At 35.9% G+C, this 16,262-nt stretch overlaps 1 protein-coding gene and 1 non-coding gene across 3 annotated transcripts in view; one reads left to right on the forward strand and one right to left on the reverse strand.

Moving 5' to 3' along the window:
• LOC136038049 (lachesin-like) overlaps positions 1–16,262 on the forward strand; it is a 114,175-nt gene that overhangs the window by 81,719 nt on the left and 16,194 nt on the right. The gene's annotated exons all lie outside the window — the stretch shown is intronic.
• Positions 9,882–9,954, reverse strand: Trnar-ucg (transfer RNA arginine (anticodon UCG)). The gene has a single exon. It is a non-coding gene; the product is annotated as a tRNA-Arg (tRNA).

The raw sequence follows: 16,262 nt of genomic DNA on the forward strand, positions 1-16,262 counted from the left end.
TTTCTTTTGTCCTGTTCTGCTTATGCTCTTTAAGCTTTAAATTGACAAAGAAAAAGCAAAAATATTACAAAAGGATTCTAAATTTTAAAACTGGTCATCGAATTAATAGAATTTCGCTTTCAATGCGACATAAGTATCTTTATTATCAATGGCTCAAGGTTTAATTTCCAACGAATTCTTTCACTGACCTTGAAGATGGTTCGGCACATCTTGAAAAAAATTAAATGATTTTGGAAGATAAAACTAATTGGTTGTTTTATGCACACAAATGCTTTAAATGGTTTGAAAAATGGATATTCCTTTGAAAATTAAAACCCTCTATTTTCACTGAGAAATATTTTGGCCAAGTATGCACAAAAGGAGCTTTAATTTGTCATGCTGAAGTTTCAAGATTATCCCTTGGTCTGATTTGGTCCATTTGTTATTCTCTTCCATTTGGTCTGACACCCTTTGCCACTGCTCAGACAAGGATAGTACTCCAGAATTTGCTCTTATGAAAAAAAAAGACTCCCTAGTGCCTGTTCTTGAACACTCTTAGCCTTGGATCTAATATAAGTTTCTTTTGGAAATAAAAAAGAACATTAAATATTAGTTAGCATTGAAAAAAAAAATCCAAAGTCTTCATGATAAAGTGTGAATAGTATCTCAATTTAAGCTGAAATTCAAATGAAAGTGCTTATCAGGCAATGTTGTCACAATCACGACTATATTACTACCAGCTGTCAATGTTTCTAGGCATTTCCTCCTATATTCTAATTAATAACACTAATTCTTCCTGTAAAAAGATTCATAGACGTATCAAGTAATTAATTAGTAAATTATTGCATTTGTTTTTTTATTCTTTTTTGTACCACAAACAACATCATCAACATCGCTAAATCATAATCAGTTCTACCCTATTTTAGGTCTTTTTAGAAAAAATCTTCTAAATATTGTTTCCTTTTCGGATTTGTAGGAATATTACTGATAAAGACACAAAAATAAATTACCCGCGTTTAAAAGGAATGTTTTTACCTCTCTTCCTAGACACGCAACTGTATTTTAAAGAAATTCATAAAACTAAAATGATTCTTTTAGTTTTGGACATGGTTCTAAAAATAGGGCGTAGGGGAGAAACCTATTAATATCAGTCCGAATTTAGCGGTAAAGATGCCATTCTTTCCCTTCAAGGTTAGATCGTTGTTTAACGAATTACGAAGAGACTCCTTATAGGAGCTGAAAAGATTTTTTTTTTTGCATACGACTATAGTAGTTCAGAAATTATTACTTCAGAAAAAAAAATTATACTTACAGCACCAAAATTGAGCTTAATCAAATCAAAGTAATTAATATTTAGTCGATTGATTGCTTGATGGCTATAAGAAGAAGTGTTCACGTGTATACGAGCAAAGGCACTTTTTTAATTATTTTCTAATTGTTTAAAGAAATATATATATATATATATATATATATATATATATATATATATATATATATATATATATATATATATATATATATATATATATATATATATATATATATATATATATATATAAATAAATATATATATATATATATATATATATATATATATGTATATATATATATATATATATATATATATATATATATATATATATATATATATATATATATATATATATATATATATATATATATATATATATATATATATATATATATATATATATATATATATATATATATATATATATATATATGGATTATCATTCTCGCTTGTATTCTAACAACTTTAGACAATTCACTGTTGTTTTTTTTTCATACTCCTGTGTTTTCAAAGATATTTGATTATTAAAGCAAGTCGATTTCTAACAACGATGTCTGCTAAGATTTTAAGTTTTGGTTTTCTTTTTTAAGGTTTTTGAATTGCTATAATCCCTTGCAATTATCGGTTTGTTGTTCTTTACGCAATTTAATGTCTTTTCATTCTGTTACTTTTCAAAGAAATTTGATTGTTGAAGCAAGTCTGATTTCTAACAACGATATGTACTAAGCTTCAATTTTTGGTTTTCTTTTTTAAGGTTTTTGAATTATTTTGATCCCTTGTCAAAATATGGTATCATCATTTGTAATAGCTGCAGTGTTTCCTTTTTTGGGCCTTCCTACTTACATTATATGACTGGTTGCGTTCAATTTTCAAATATTACTTTGGATATTTATCAAACAGTTCGTGGTAACGAACTGTAGTAAGGAGCGACCCGGCTCAAAATTAAACGAAACTCTAAAAAACGGAATTTTGATACTAAAAGATATATCAAAAGAATTGGATTTTTACGCTGATTATAAATATATAAGTTTCATCAAATTTAGTCTTTGTCATCAAAAGTTACGAGCCTGAGAAAATTTGCCCCATTTCAAAAAATAGGGGGAAACACCCCCTAAAAGTCATACAATCTTAACGAAAATCACACCATCGCATTCAGCGTATCAGAGAGCCCTATAGAAAAAATTTAAGGACACCTCGACACCCCGCTCCTTGCGCTAAAGTTTGATTCTTTCTCGCAACTCTACTTTTTAAAACAATAAAAACTTTAGTGTAAAGAGCGGGGCGTTGAGAAGGAAAAGCCCCTTTCATATACGGAGTAATTTCTGTTCGTTTTAAGTTTTAATGTCGCTCCTTACTTTCATTTCAAAAAACTTGTTTTTTATTTAATATATATATAAAACTAGCTGTTGGGGTGGCGCTTCGCGCACCCCCAACACATAGTTGGTGGGCCCTAAGTCCTCCCGCGCGCGTAAGTCGTTACGCGCCATATTAGTTACGCGCCATTGTAGTTGTGTCCCTGTGTCATATAAATAGATTGTCAGGTTTACTGACTCTTGAACATGCAACATATAATTGTCCATGGGAAAAACAATCCGTATTCAGATCTATACCTCACTATTCTAATGATGTGTCCTTGTGTCCCGGTCGTCATTTATATTCCCTGTGTCCCGGTCGTCATTTGTGTCCCGGTGTCCCAGTTTGTAATTTCTCTTTGAGTGTCCCGGTCGTCATTTATATTCCCTGTGTCCCGGTCGTCATTTGTTCCCCGGTGTCCCGGTCTGTAATTTCTATTCGAACAATCCCTGTGTCCCGGTCGTCATTTATATATCCCGCCTGTGCCCCCGGCGTCCCCGTTGTAGTTGTGACGACACACACACACACAGACAACTTATCTATCTATCTATATATATAAAAATAAGTTGTCTGTGTGTGTGTGTGTCTGTCGAGTGACGTCATGTTTGTGTGTCGACTGACGTCATGTTTTTGACTGACGAAATAACAGACCCGGACATCGGGACACAAATGACAACCGGGACACCGGCACATAGGGAATATAAATGACGACCGGGACACTCAAAGAGAAAGCGACCGGGACACAAGGAATGTTCGATTAGCAATCACCATCAACAAAGCACAGGGACACAAATGACGACCGGGGACACAGGGACACAACTACAACGGGGACGCCGGGGGCACAGGGGGATATATAAATGACGACGGGGACACAGGGAATGTTCGATTAGCAATCACCATCAACAAAGCTCAAGGACAATCATTAGAATCATGAGGTATAACTAAAAAAACTAAAAAAAGGTAAAAAACTAAAAACTTAAAAAAAGACCAATTCAAAAACGAATGTATATACAGACCGGGACACCGGGACACAAATGACGACCGGGACACCGGGACACAAATGACGACCGGGACACCGGGACACAAGGAATATAAATGACGCCCGGGACACTCAAAGAGAAATCACAGACTGGGACACCGGGACACAAATGACGACCGGGACACAGGGAATATAAATGACGACCGGGACACAGGGACACAGCTACAACGGGGACGCCGGGGGGCACAGGGGGATATATAAATGAGGATGGCGACACAGGGAATGGTCGATTAGCAATCACCATCAACAAAGCTCAAGGGCAATCATTAGAATCATGAGGTATAGATCTGAATACGGATTGTTTTCCCATGGACCATTATATGTTGCATGTTCAAGAGTCGGTAAACCTGACAATCTATTTATATGCACAGACAATGGGACAGCAAAGAATGTTGTATATTTGCAAGTTTTACGTAGTTAAAAACATATGTATATATATCTATCTATATTCACAGGTGGGACATAGGGACACAACTACAATGGCGCGTAACTAATATGGCGCGTAACGACTTACGCGCGCGGGGGGGCTTGGGGGGCGCGAAGCGCCCCCACCAACTAGGTTATATATATATATATATATATATATATATATAGATAGATAAGTTGTCTGTCTGTCTATCTGTCTGTCTGACTGTCGAGTGACGTCATTATAAGGATTGAGCTGTATTTAAACTGAAAAAGAAAAAAAACTAAAAAAAGGAAAAAAAACTGAAAAATAAAAGAAAAAAAAAGAAAACATCTATATATATATAAATAAGTTGTCTGTCTGTCTGTCGAGTGACGTCATTATAAGGATTGAGCTGTATGTAAACTGAAAAAAAAAAACTAAAAAAAGGAAAAGAACTGAAAAATAAAGGGGAAAAAGAAAACGAAAAAAAAAATCTATATATATATAAAAATAAGTTGTTTGTCTGTCTGTCCGCATATTACGTCTAAATTATTTCATCATATACCAATTCAAAAACGAATGTATACAAGCTGAAGTAGCTGAGTTGGTAGAGCGTTATGTTTCAGGTTTTAGGTCCGAGAGGTTCCAGGTTCGAACCTTGAATACAAAAGAAGAAAAAAAACTAAAAAAGGTAAAAACTACAAAAAAAACTAAAAAGAAACTACTAAAAAAACTAAAATAGCTAAAAAAAATAAAAAAAGGTAAAAAATTAAAAAAGAAAAAACTAAAAAAACTAAAAAAAGGTAAAAACAACAAAAAAACTAAAAAGAAAAAACTAAAAACTAATAAAAAAACTAAAAAAAAACTAAAAAAATAAAAACTGAAAAAGAAAAAAAACTGAAAAATAAAGGAGAGAAAGAAAAAAAAAAAAGAAAAAAAAATAAAATAAAAAAGGTAAATGTATTCAAGCCGAAGTAGCTGAGTTGGTAAAGCGTTATGTTCAAGGTTTTAGGTCCGAGAGGTTCCAGGTTCGAACCTTGGCCTTAGCATTAATACAAAAGAAGAAAAAAAACTAAAAAAGGTCAGACCGGGACGCAGGGAATATAAATGACGACCGGGACACTCAAAGAGAAATTACAGACTGGAACACCGGGACACAAATGACGGCTGGGACGTGTGTGTCGACTGACGTCATGTTTGTGTGTTGACTGACGTCATGTTTGTCGATTATAATTGACGACTGGGACACAGGGACACAACTACAACGGGGACGCCGGGGGCACAGGGGGGATATATAAATGACGATGGGGACGTAGGGAATGTTTGATTAGCAATCACCATCAACAAAGCTCAAGGGCAATCATTAGAATAATAAGGTATAGATCTGAATACGGATTGTTTTTTCCATGGGCAATTATATGTTGCATGTTCAAGAGTCGGTAAACCTGATAATCTATTTATAAGTAGGTGGGACACAGGGACAGAACTACAATGGCGCGTAACTAATATGGCGCGTAACGACTTACGCGCGAAGGGGGGCTCGGGGGGCGCGAAGCGTCCCCACCAACTAGGTGTTGGGGTGGCGCGGAGCGCCACCCCAACAGCTAGTATATATATATATATATATATATATATATATATATATATATATATGTATATATATATATATATATATATTTATAAAATTCTTAAGAATTTTAATTAAGAAATTCTTAAGAAATTCTTAAGAAAGAGTTTTAACTCCAGAAAATTAAAGAGTTGAGATAGGATAGTGTTCTTTTGCTGTTTATTTTTCACGAAGCTATGTCTAAGTCCTTGATCTAATTTCCTTGAGCCGGTGGCACGCTCTGCTCTGAGTCTAATTCAATTTTAAGATCAAAAGATCCCTGTGATCAAGGAAACGTCTTTCATAAGTATTTTTCAATCTTCAGTATCTTCACGCTCGCCTTTGGAAATTAAGTTAAGGCATTCCAGGCTATCGAAACCCTTTGGGACTCGGTCACTAAGCCAAGGTCAATAGCTATTATTTGAATTAGAAAGACTAGAAAAGTTACAGCTTTCAAATTCCCGACATTACTTCCCAATAGATTTTCATTCGAGGAATTTAGTATAAGGCAACTTTTAATTAATTGTTATCATCAATAATATGCAAAAAAATCTAGTTTAATCTTTGTTTTTAAATTATATTTTAAAAAGATAAAGCAAATTAGGATTTTTAGATGGGTATTGTTTGATTTCTGGTGAATTGTGCAGTGTAAAACAAGCATTATAATATTACTATGGAATTTCGTGCCATTTCGATTGTTTAAGGATTAAGCGTCTCCTGGTTATGCTTTGTAGAGTTTGAGTTTTCTGAAGGGTTCTGTTATTTTTTATCCTTCAAGGAGAAAAGGGGTAAATAAACACCAAGTATTTATTTTGCTGGGTTGTATGAGTTTAAATAGTGGAATATGACGATATTTGTGTAACCTTGATGATCTTTTTGTAATTGGCACAGCCAGGGGAATATTTTTATGGGAGTTAAAACCCCTCCCCCTTTCTTCTATATTAGAGATGGTGAAATATATAACGGGAAAATTATATGATGGTTCTACCTATAAAATGAAAAATAATAAAAAAAGGGAAATTTTGGAGCAGATACATTGGCTACGAGCCCCCAGCCGTATGTGCCTGCAATGACAAAATGGTATAATCCTGTTTTTCTGTTGATTCAGTTTTGCTGTCTGGTACGTGAGAATTGTTTTTGGCTGACTGACAGCAAGGCATGCTTTTTTAGGATCTTTCATAGCGTTACAGTCAAATCTAACCATGCACAGGTTTCGGCTATAGATTAAACAACGCACGTAATCTTTATTAATTTGTTTTTCACTTTATTAAATCCTATGTTGCCTGGGCGTGGTTTGAGTTCAAGAATATCAGGATATTGTGTTGTCGTTCAATTTGAAATTTCTTATGTTTTTTTTTTTTGCAGCTAAGGATTTATATTAAGTTCTTTAGTTTATTGAACCTTGGCAAATTACAAGTAATTCTAAATAGCGTTTAGTTTTGGATGCTAGCTAAACTTTCAAAATTATTGGATTTACAATTAGCTGGTCCCTGAAATGAGCAAAAGCAGAAGCATAGTGTTGCTAAATCTTCGTTTCAATGGGTCTACAGGTCTCCTCCTCCTATAACAGTAAAAATACTATATCTATTATATAGTAGAATAAAATTCTACTTCAAACCCTTTGAAATTTCGTTGCATTGAAAAAATTGCAATGCTACTTAAGGGCAGTGATGTGAATTCACAGAAGTGTAGGGAAGAGGGAGGGGTGGCAAAAATGTACCTGTCAAAATCTTGGGAGGTAGGCAACTCCGTTGTATTTTTTTTCAATGAAAATACATGGAGGATGGGGGAAATTTTGGGGGGATGAACGCTTCCACCTCCTTCCTACTAAATGACTCCCCTTCTTCAGAAAAGGTTTAAGGAGGATTTAAAACCTTACACAAGGGATAAGCTTATTGGAGGCAATGTTACAGACTTTCCTAAGTAATTTCAGGGATAGATTTTAGGGCCAAGAGGAGAATACATCTTTTTTTTTAATTGGGTGGTGAGATATCAGGCGGCCCCGAAATGGGCAAAACACTGTTCATTCTCGATCAAGGGCTAGAAACTTGTAGCCGCAACTTTTAGGGCAAAGGATCCTAACTTAAAAGAAAAAATTGTTTGAGGGTTTGGGCCCCAAAACTGGGCCAAACTTTTCTAGATGGGCGTTGCACTTTTATCCTCCAGTGCTTCTGCTAAGCGGACCCAAATACAAAAGGACAAATAGAAAAAAACGTTTTTCATTGATAGCAAGCCAGAAAAGGGTAAAAAAAGGACGATTTTAAACTTGAAACTGAAAATCCCTGAGTCAATCGCACTCTAATGTTCAAAATCAATTTTAAATTGGACATGTGGACCCTCTAAAATAGGCCCGAGAAAAGTCACTTACTTATTGGCCAGTAACTTATATCCTTAAGTCCTTAAGCCGAGGGGAGCCCATAAGAAAAAGTTGAAAAGAAAATTGGGCTATCTGAAAATGGGCACAAAAAAAAGAAAATTTTCATTTAATTACGACCATGGCCCCCAAATATAGCACTATAAAATGGTGTTGACCAATGGCTCTTTGATTTGCTTGAAATTCTTAGGAATTGTTGCCTCTGCTAAACGAACTAAACATTTTGTTAGAAGGAAGAAGGGGGTCTTGAAATAGGCAAAAAAGTTGGCGTCCCTGATCCGTTTGAAACTTACAGCCTTAAGCCCCTGAGCCAACGGGAGCCTAATGTAAAATCTAGGACAACAATCCCCCCAAAAAATACAGAGGGCCAAGATTCTTCTGACTGGCCTAAAATCTATATACCTAAGTCCTTTGGTCAGGGAGCCCGATGCACTAGAAAGGAGAAAAAATATTTGTTCCTCTAGGAATGGACAACAAATTAATCCAACATCTTTTTCTCTTAACAACTTAAAATTTAGTACCCGTAAGCTCCTTGGCCTATTGGTCTCTCTTGATCGAAAATAATTTTGTTTGGATGCGTGGGCCCTGAGAATCAAGGGCCAGAAATGTTCTTATTGGAAAGGAAAAGGGTGGGTGTAGGCCTTAAAATAGGGAAAGAAATTGGTGTCCCTGATCCTTTTGAAACTTACATCCACAAGCTCCTGAGCCAAGGTGGGCCTGATGTAAAAATTTGGGACCCTCTTCACTAAAAAAAAAAAAAAAAAAAAAAAAACAGAGCCAAATATATTTTTATCTTACTGGCTCAAAACTTATATCTTTATTGCACAGGAAAAGAGAGAGAGAGAAAAAATTAGTTCCCCTAAAAATAGGCCAAAAATGTATCCAAAACCTTTTTTCCCTTGAGGACTTGAGACTAAGACCCGTATTCTCCTTGGCTCAGTGGTTCCTCATGCACAGAAGATTTTTTTTTGGTGGTAAGGGCCCTAAATATCAAGGGCTATAATTTTTTTTCTATTGGCTTGACTTTTGTATCTGAAAGATCTCATATCAAGGGGACACCAATTCGTAAAAAAAAGACATGGTTCTCCTGACGGGGTTGTAAAAAGGGCCCAAGGACCATTTTTTCTAAAAGACTTTAAATTTAAAACCGCAAGTCTCTGGCCAAGCAGACTCCAAACTAAGAAAAATACAAAGTTTAGAAGCCAGGGTTCCGGGAAAACGTAGCTCAAAAGGGCAATTTTTTATTTGCTTGAAACTTTCAAAGCTAGGGGGATCACTCCTTTCTGCTTGTAGGGAGTGGTGCTTAGGGGCTCAGAAATTTAGTGAAAAACTTTGTGGTTTCTGATCAGTTTGATACTTATATCTGCAAGTTTCTTCGCCAAGAGGAGCCCAATGTAAAAAAAAATTGTTTGTGAGGATGGTCCTCCCGAAAATGGGGCTTGAAAAAGACTAAAAACACGTCCTTCGATGAGATCAATACCTTCAGGTCTCTGGGAAAGAGGATATAAAAAAAATAAGGTAAAGGATACGGCATTAGACTTTACAGTCCGTACCGGCGGTGCTGGTCTCTGTTTCTTGGCCCTTCAGCCAGGAAATGCAATGGGGGGTTGGGGGCCAGCCATCCTGTGCTTACGCACACCCTTCCTGTTTAAGAAAGAGGATATAATTGACAAGAAGAAATAGAAAGATACATTTTGGTTGCCCAAAGAATAGCCAAATACTTTTCCTGAATGACTTGAAGCTTCCTGGCCCGAGGAACCCTAATACATGAAAATAACTACATTGGGGCTCGGGCTCCATAAAAATGGACAGGACAAAAACTTGATAAAACGACCACGGCAGGACTCGAACCTGCAATCTTCGGATCCGAAGTCCGACGCCTTATCCATTAGGCCACGCGGCCTTAAAAAATATTTTTGATTGGGTTGAAACCTGTTTTTGAAATTCCTTGGGCCAAGGGGGCTCCAACTCACAAAGAAGGGTTCACCTGAAACGTAGCCCCCAAAAATGGCCAATAAATTCTTTTCTTCTGAACGAAGTAAAATTTTAATCTGAAGTGTCCAGGAATTTTCGCTCTAAGAAACAATGCAAATCGATAAAGTAGCCCAATAGGATAGAGTAAGTTAAATTTAACGGTTTTGAATATCGTCTAATAAGAATAGTGGGACCAAGAACAAATTCTGACTTCCAGTGATTAAAACTAGAATGTAGATCAATGCAATTAAGCGTGTCGTAAATTTCAACTAAAGCAAAAAATTATCAAACACTTTTGAACTCGATTAGAATTGACTAAATTTTCAAATAAACTTTAAAGGATATTCCTTTAGTGATTAAATAAAAAAAGTTTCTTTTTAAAACTGACAGTAAGGACCGACATTAAAACTTAAAATGAACAGAAATTATTCCGTATATGAAAGGGGCTGTCCCCTCCTCAACGCCCTGCTCTTTACGCGAACTTTTTTTGTTTTAAAAAGTAGAGTTGTGAGAACGAGCCAAACTGTTCATTTTAAGTTTTAATGTCGCTCCTTACTTTCAATTAAAGAAACTTGTTTTTGTCATTTAATTTCTTAACGTTTTTGCATTAATGCAGGTTTCGATTTGCGATCACCATACATGAATAATTAAAACAAAGTTTACGTTTTAATTTTACTCTTTTTGGCTAAATGATTATCTCAAATTTTGATTGGATTTTTAGGAAAAAGGGGCGGGGGAGGAGACCTAGTTTTTTTTTGGTTACTTAAAAAGGTCACTTGAACTTTTAACTTTATTTACGAACGTTTTTATTAATAATAAATGTACATAACTTACAAATTAACTAATGTAACTAACTTCTATGTTCGTATTGTTACGTATATATTATACGTATATATACACGTACTAGCTATTGGGGTGGCACTTCGCGCCACCCCAACAACTAGCTGGTGGGGGCGCTTCGCACCCCCTAAGCCCCCCCGCGCGCGTAAGTCGTTGCGCGCCATATTAGTTACGCGCTATTGTAGTTGTGTCCCTATGTCCCACCTGTGAATATATGTATATATATATATATATATATATATATATATATATATATATATATATATATATTATACTACGTAAAACTTGCGAATATACAACTTTCTTGGCTGTCCCATTGTCTGTGCATATAAATAGATATAATTGTCCATGGGAACAACAATCTGTATTCAGATCTATACCTCAGTATTCTAATTATTGCCCTTGAGCTTTGTTGATGGTGATTGCTAATCGAACATTCCCTATGTCACCGTCGTCATTTATATATCCCCCTGTGCCCCACGGTGTCCCCGTTGTTGTTGTTTCCCTGTGTCCCGGTCGTCATTTGTGTCCCGGTGTCCCAGTCTGTAATTTTTCTTTGAGTGTCGCGGTCGTCATTTATATTCCCTGTGTCCCGGTCGTCATTTTTGTCCCGGTGCTTTGTTGATGGTGATTGCTAATCGAACATTCCTTGTGTCTCGGTCGCTTTCTCTTTGAGTGTCCCGGTCGTCATTTATATTCCCTATGTCCCGGTGTCCCGGTCGTCATTTGTGTCCCGATGTCCCGGTCTGTAATTTCGTCAGTCAACAAACATGACGTCAGTCGACACACAAACATGACGTCACTCGACACACAGACAACTTATTTATATATATACTAGCTGTTGGGGTGGCGCTTCGCGCCACCCCAACACCTAGTTGGTGGGGCGCTTCGCGCCCCCCCAAGCCCCCCCGCGCGCGTAAGTCATTACGCGCCATATTAGTTACGCGCCATTGTAGTTGTGTCCCTGTGTCCCACCTGTGAATAGAGATAGATATAAATATATGTTTTTAACTACGTAAAACATGCGAATATACAACATTCTTCGCTGTCCCATTGTCTGTGCATATAAATAGATTGCCAGGTTTACTGACTCTTGAACATGCAACATATAATTGTCCATGGGAAAAACAATCCGTATTCAGATCTATAACTCATTATTCTAATGATGTGTCCCTGTGTCCCGGTCGTCATTTATATTCCCTGTGTCCCGGTCGTCATTTGTGTCCCGGTGTCCCAGTTTGTAATTTCTCTTTGAGTGTCCCGGTCGTTATTTATATTCCCTGTGTCCCGGTGTCCCGGTCGTCATTTGTGTCCCGGTGTCCCGGTCTGTAATTTCTATTCGAACAATCCCTGTGTCCCAGTCGTCATTTATATATCCCGCCTGTGCCCCCGGCGTCCCCGTTGTAGTTGTGTCCCTGTGTCCCGGTCGTCATTTATATTCCCTGTGTCCCGGTCGTGATTTGTGTCCGGGTGTCCCAGTCTGTAATTTCTCTTTGAGGTTAGTGGTCGTCACTTATATTCCCTCTGTCTCGGTCGTCATTTGTGTCTCGGTCTGTAATTTCTCTTTGAGTGTTTTTTTTTTTTAGTTTTTTTTTTAGTTTTTTACCTTTTTTCTTTTTTCAGTTTTCTTTTTCTTCTTTATTTTTCAGCGTCACTATGAAGTACATATCGACGAACCTTTGTTTTTTTAACTTAAATCTGGTAGGCATTGATGACCTTATCCAAGTCAAAATCCCAAACCCAATCATCATCGCTATCATTTTCAGTTTTGATATGTTTTGACTCTCGCTGTCCAGGTGGATTTTCATCTAACTGCGCGGTTTTGCGTTCTTTAGCCGCAAGCCTGTTTTCTTGCTGTTCTTGTGATTCCCCGGCACCCTTTCTTTTCTTACTTTCTCTATCAGCTGCAAGCCTGTTTTCTTGCTGTTCTTGTGATTCCTCGGAATGCTTTCTTTTCTTACTTTCTCTATCAGCAGCAAGTTTTTTGGCATAAACTCTTTGAGCAGCTTCCTCGGCTGTTGCCATTGTTGGTTCTTCAGTCATTTTACAATTAAACATTTTTCCGTGAACAAATGTCTTAAATACCGTTAATGACGTCACCGTCATAGCAAAAATGACGACAACTAACTTCATGACGTCAGTCGACACAGAACCATGACGACACCTGACAGACAGACAGACACACAGACAGACAACTTATTTTTATATATATAGATATATATAGATTATTACGTATATACGTATATACTATTACGTATATAAGGGGGTTTGCCCCCTTGTTAACACCTCGCTCTTTACAGTAAAGTCCAAATTTTGTTAAGAATGTCCCCTGAATCACAAAAACTTTTTAATTAGAATAAACAGCTCTTTTGAAACTACCCAAAATACTTTAGCATAAAGAACGAGGAATCGAGGAGGGGACAAAACTCCTCATATACGTAATAATTTCTGTTCACTTTACCTTTTGTTGTTGCTCCTGACTTTCGGTTGAAAAACTTTTTTTATTTAATTTCTGAATGTTTTTGACTTAATACATGTTTTAATTTTGGCTCACCATACATGAATAATTAAAACGACATTTACATATCAATGTTAATTTTTTGGCTAAATGGTTTTCTCAAAGTTTTGATCAGACGATTTTGAAAAAAAGGGGCGTGGGAGGGGGCCTAGTTGTCCTCCAATTTTTTTGGTTACTTTAAAAGGCCACTGGTGCTTTTAATTTTATTTACGAACGTTTTTACTAGCAATAAATATACGTAACTTACAAATTAACTTACCTAACGAACTTCTATATTTGTATATGTTTATAATATATACTAAATTGAAAAATAATAAAATTGAATTGGTCTTTTGCCACCCTTAGGCTAGACGTAAATAATTTCTTAAACCACGCTGCTTTTCCATTTACGAAAAATTAATAAAAAAAAAACGGGTTCTGATTTCAACGAAGCAGTGAGCAAAAAATAAAAACAAAACAAAACTTTAATAAAAAAATCCTATTATTTCAGTCTCACGTCCGGAAGCCTTTCTCAACGAAAAAAAAACCCGAAAAGAACGAAAAAAAAATCCACGCTCTTGTAGAAAATTTTACGTAGGAAGCCCGCAGCAGAATTTAGAAAATAGACTACAGCAACACAAAAATGCCATAAATTGCTCGGTAGCCCAATCTTGTTCCACGCTCTTGTGGTAAATTTTGCGTAGGAAGCCCGCAGCAGAATTTAGAAAACAGGCTACAGCAACATAAAAATGCCATAGATTTCTCGGTAGCCCGAGTGTAAAAACAGCATTTAAATCAGGACAAACTCTAAGCACTTTGCTAAATAATGGAAAAGACAAGGTTCTAAGAAAGATACAAGGGGAGTATACAAAATTTCCATGCTATTGTGGTAATTTTATGTAGGAAGAACACAGCAGAATTTAAAAAATAGGGCCAAAGCAATACAAAAATACCATAGATTGCTCGCTAAAAAATAACCAAAACTGGAAACGTTTGAATCAGCTGTTGAAGAACATATTTTTGACTTTCCTCACCACATCTTATCTTATTTGATTAAATATTTATACTATCTTATTTGATAAAACACAAATTACTATACACGTATATACTTCTGTAGGACTTTCGCAAAGTTTCAGAAAAATTATAGAAATAAAAAAAGATTACCTATGGTGGTGTTAGTATTAATAGAGATGAAGGGAATTTTAGAATAAAGTCAATTTAAAATAATCTAATTAAGGAGCAGGCAAAATCGTAAGCCAGTATTGATTTACATAATTTTCCCGGAACAAATGACAACCTTGCGAAGAAAAGTCAAAATGAGTTCAAAGCTGGAAAAATTGGCGGACAACAGCTAAACTAGCTAACAAAAAAAAATCCACTTAATTTATAATTCATGAATTTGTTTATGAACCTGTGAGATTTAGTTAGGGGTGATGGACCTGGATTTTAACGACCTTTTTATGTTTCTTCAAGTAAATATAGTCTTCACTTTTAATAGCTTTTCATTTATATAGGGAAAGTTGGAAGGAGAGTGACCCATGGTCTCTGTATAGACATTCGCTTTAGTTTTGTTCTTACTTTGTAACATTAGTGCTGGAAGTTTGTTTATGATGTGAGGTGTACTTACTTATTTCTTTTCGTTCCATGTTGTCGTTTTTGTGTTTTTTTTTTCAAAACACCTTTTTTTTGTTCTTTTCGCTGTTTTTTTTTCCGTTGAGAAAGGCTTCCAGACGTGGGACCGAAATATTAGGATTTTTTGGTTAAAATGATGTTTTGTTTTCATTTCTGTTCACTGTTTTGTTGAAACTATAACCATTTTTTTCCTTAATTTTTTGTAAATGGGAAAGCTTCGTAGTCTAAGAAATTCTTTACTTCTAGCCTTCATTTGCAAACGGGTGTCCCTACGGATCCCTGATATCTAACAAGTCATACGAGATTGCGTCATTCTGAACATATCACGCAAGAATAATACAGATGTACTGTACCATAATAATCATGCGTAATATACCATCACATAACATACAAGTGTACTATAGTATTGCTTAAACAAACCATTGTACAACGGATCATCTTTGTTTTTGAAACATCAATACAGGATCAAGAAACGCCTTGCCTTTTATTCTTACAAACAACGGAACATTCGTGTGTCTCTTATTAACATTGAAGAAAAACATTACATAAGAAACATATTTGAATGGGCTATGATCAATTTGGACTAAGTCCCTACTTGGGAGGGCCCTGAGGGATTTCCCTGGTCATTGTAGGTTTTTATAAAATCAAAAATAAACTATGATGTAATGTCTACTTGTGTATCTTGACTAACGGGCTTTGAAATCTAACAAGTCGTATTATGTAACAACCTAAGAAAACATTTGCACAAGTAAACAAACAATCCGCGATTACATAACAATCATTCGTACTATACCATACAGATGTAATATAGTATCGCGCAAGACCCAGATGTGCGTTATAACGTCTGAGGAGGTTAGTAGCTCCAATAGTACACCCCCTATGACTGTTTTTAAACTGCCTATGGGGATACTCTGAAAAATAGGTTTTTAATTTTGGATATGTGGTTCGTTCTTTACTTGGTTGTAGTTACCGCTACTGCTGCAACTATGGCGGGAATGACAAATATTAAAAGCAAAGAATGAGCAAATCATTTGAGAAATGCTAGTTCATAGGAACTAGCCGAAAAATTAAGAGGTTGCACATGCACAGAACTGGTTCCTGAATTGTTTCGTGCCAGTTTTGAATTTTTTCTTAATATTAGTATACTTTTACAGTAAAATGAAGGGTGCAGTTATATAGCTTTTCTGAAATGGCGGCAATTGAGACAATTTCTGATCTCGATAAGTTTGTAGCTTCTAATTCGTTAATACGAGTATGTCGTGAAAAAA

This window comes from Artemia franciscana, chromosome 17 (assembly GCF_032884065.1).
Source record: "Artemia franciscana chromosome 17, ASM3288406v1, whole genome shotgun sequence".
Taxonomy (NCBI): Eukaryota; Metazoa; Arthropoda; class Branchiopoda; order Anostraca; family Artemiidae; genus Artemia; species Artemia franciscana.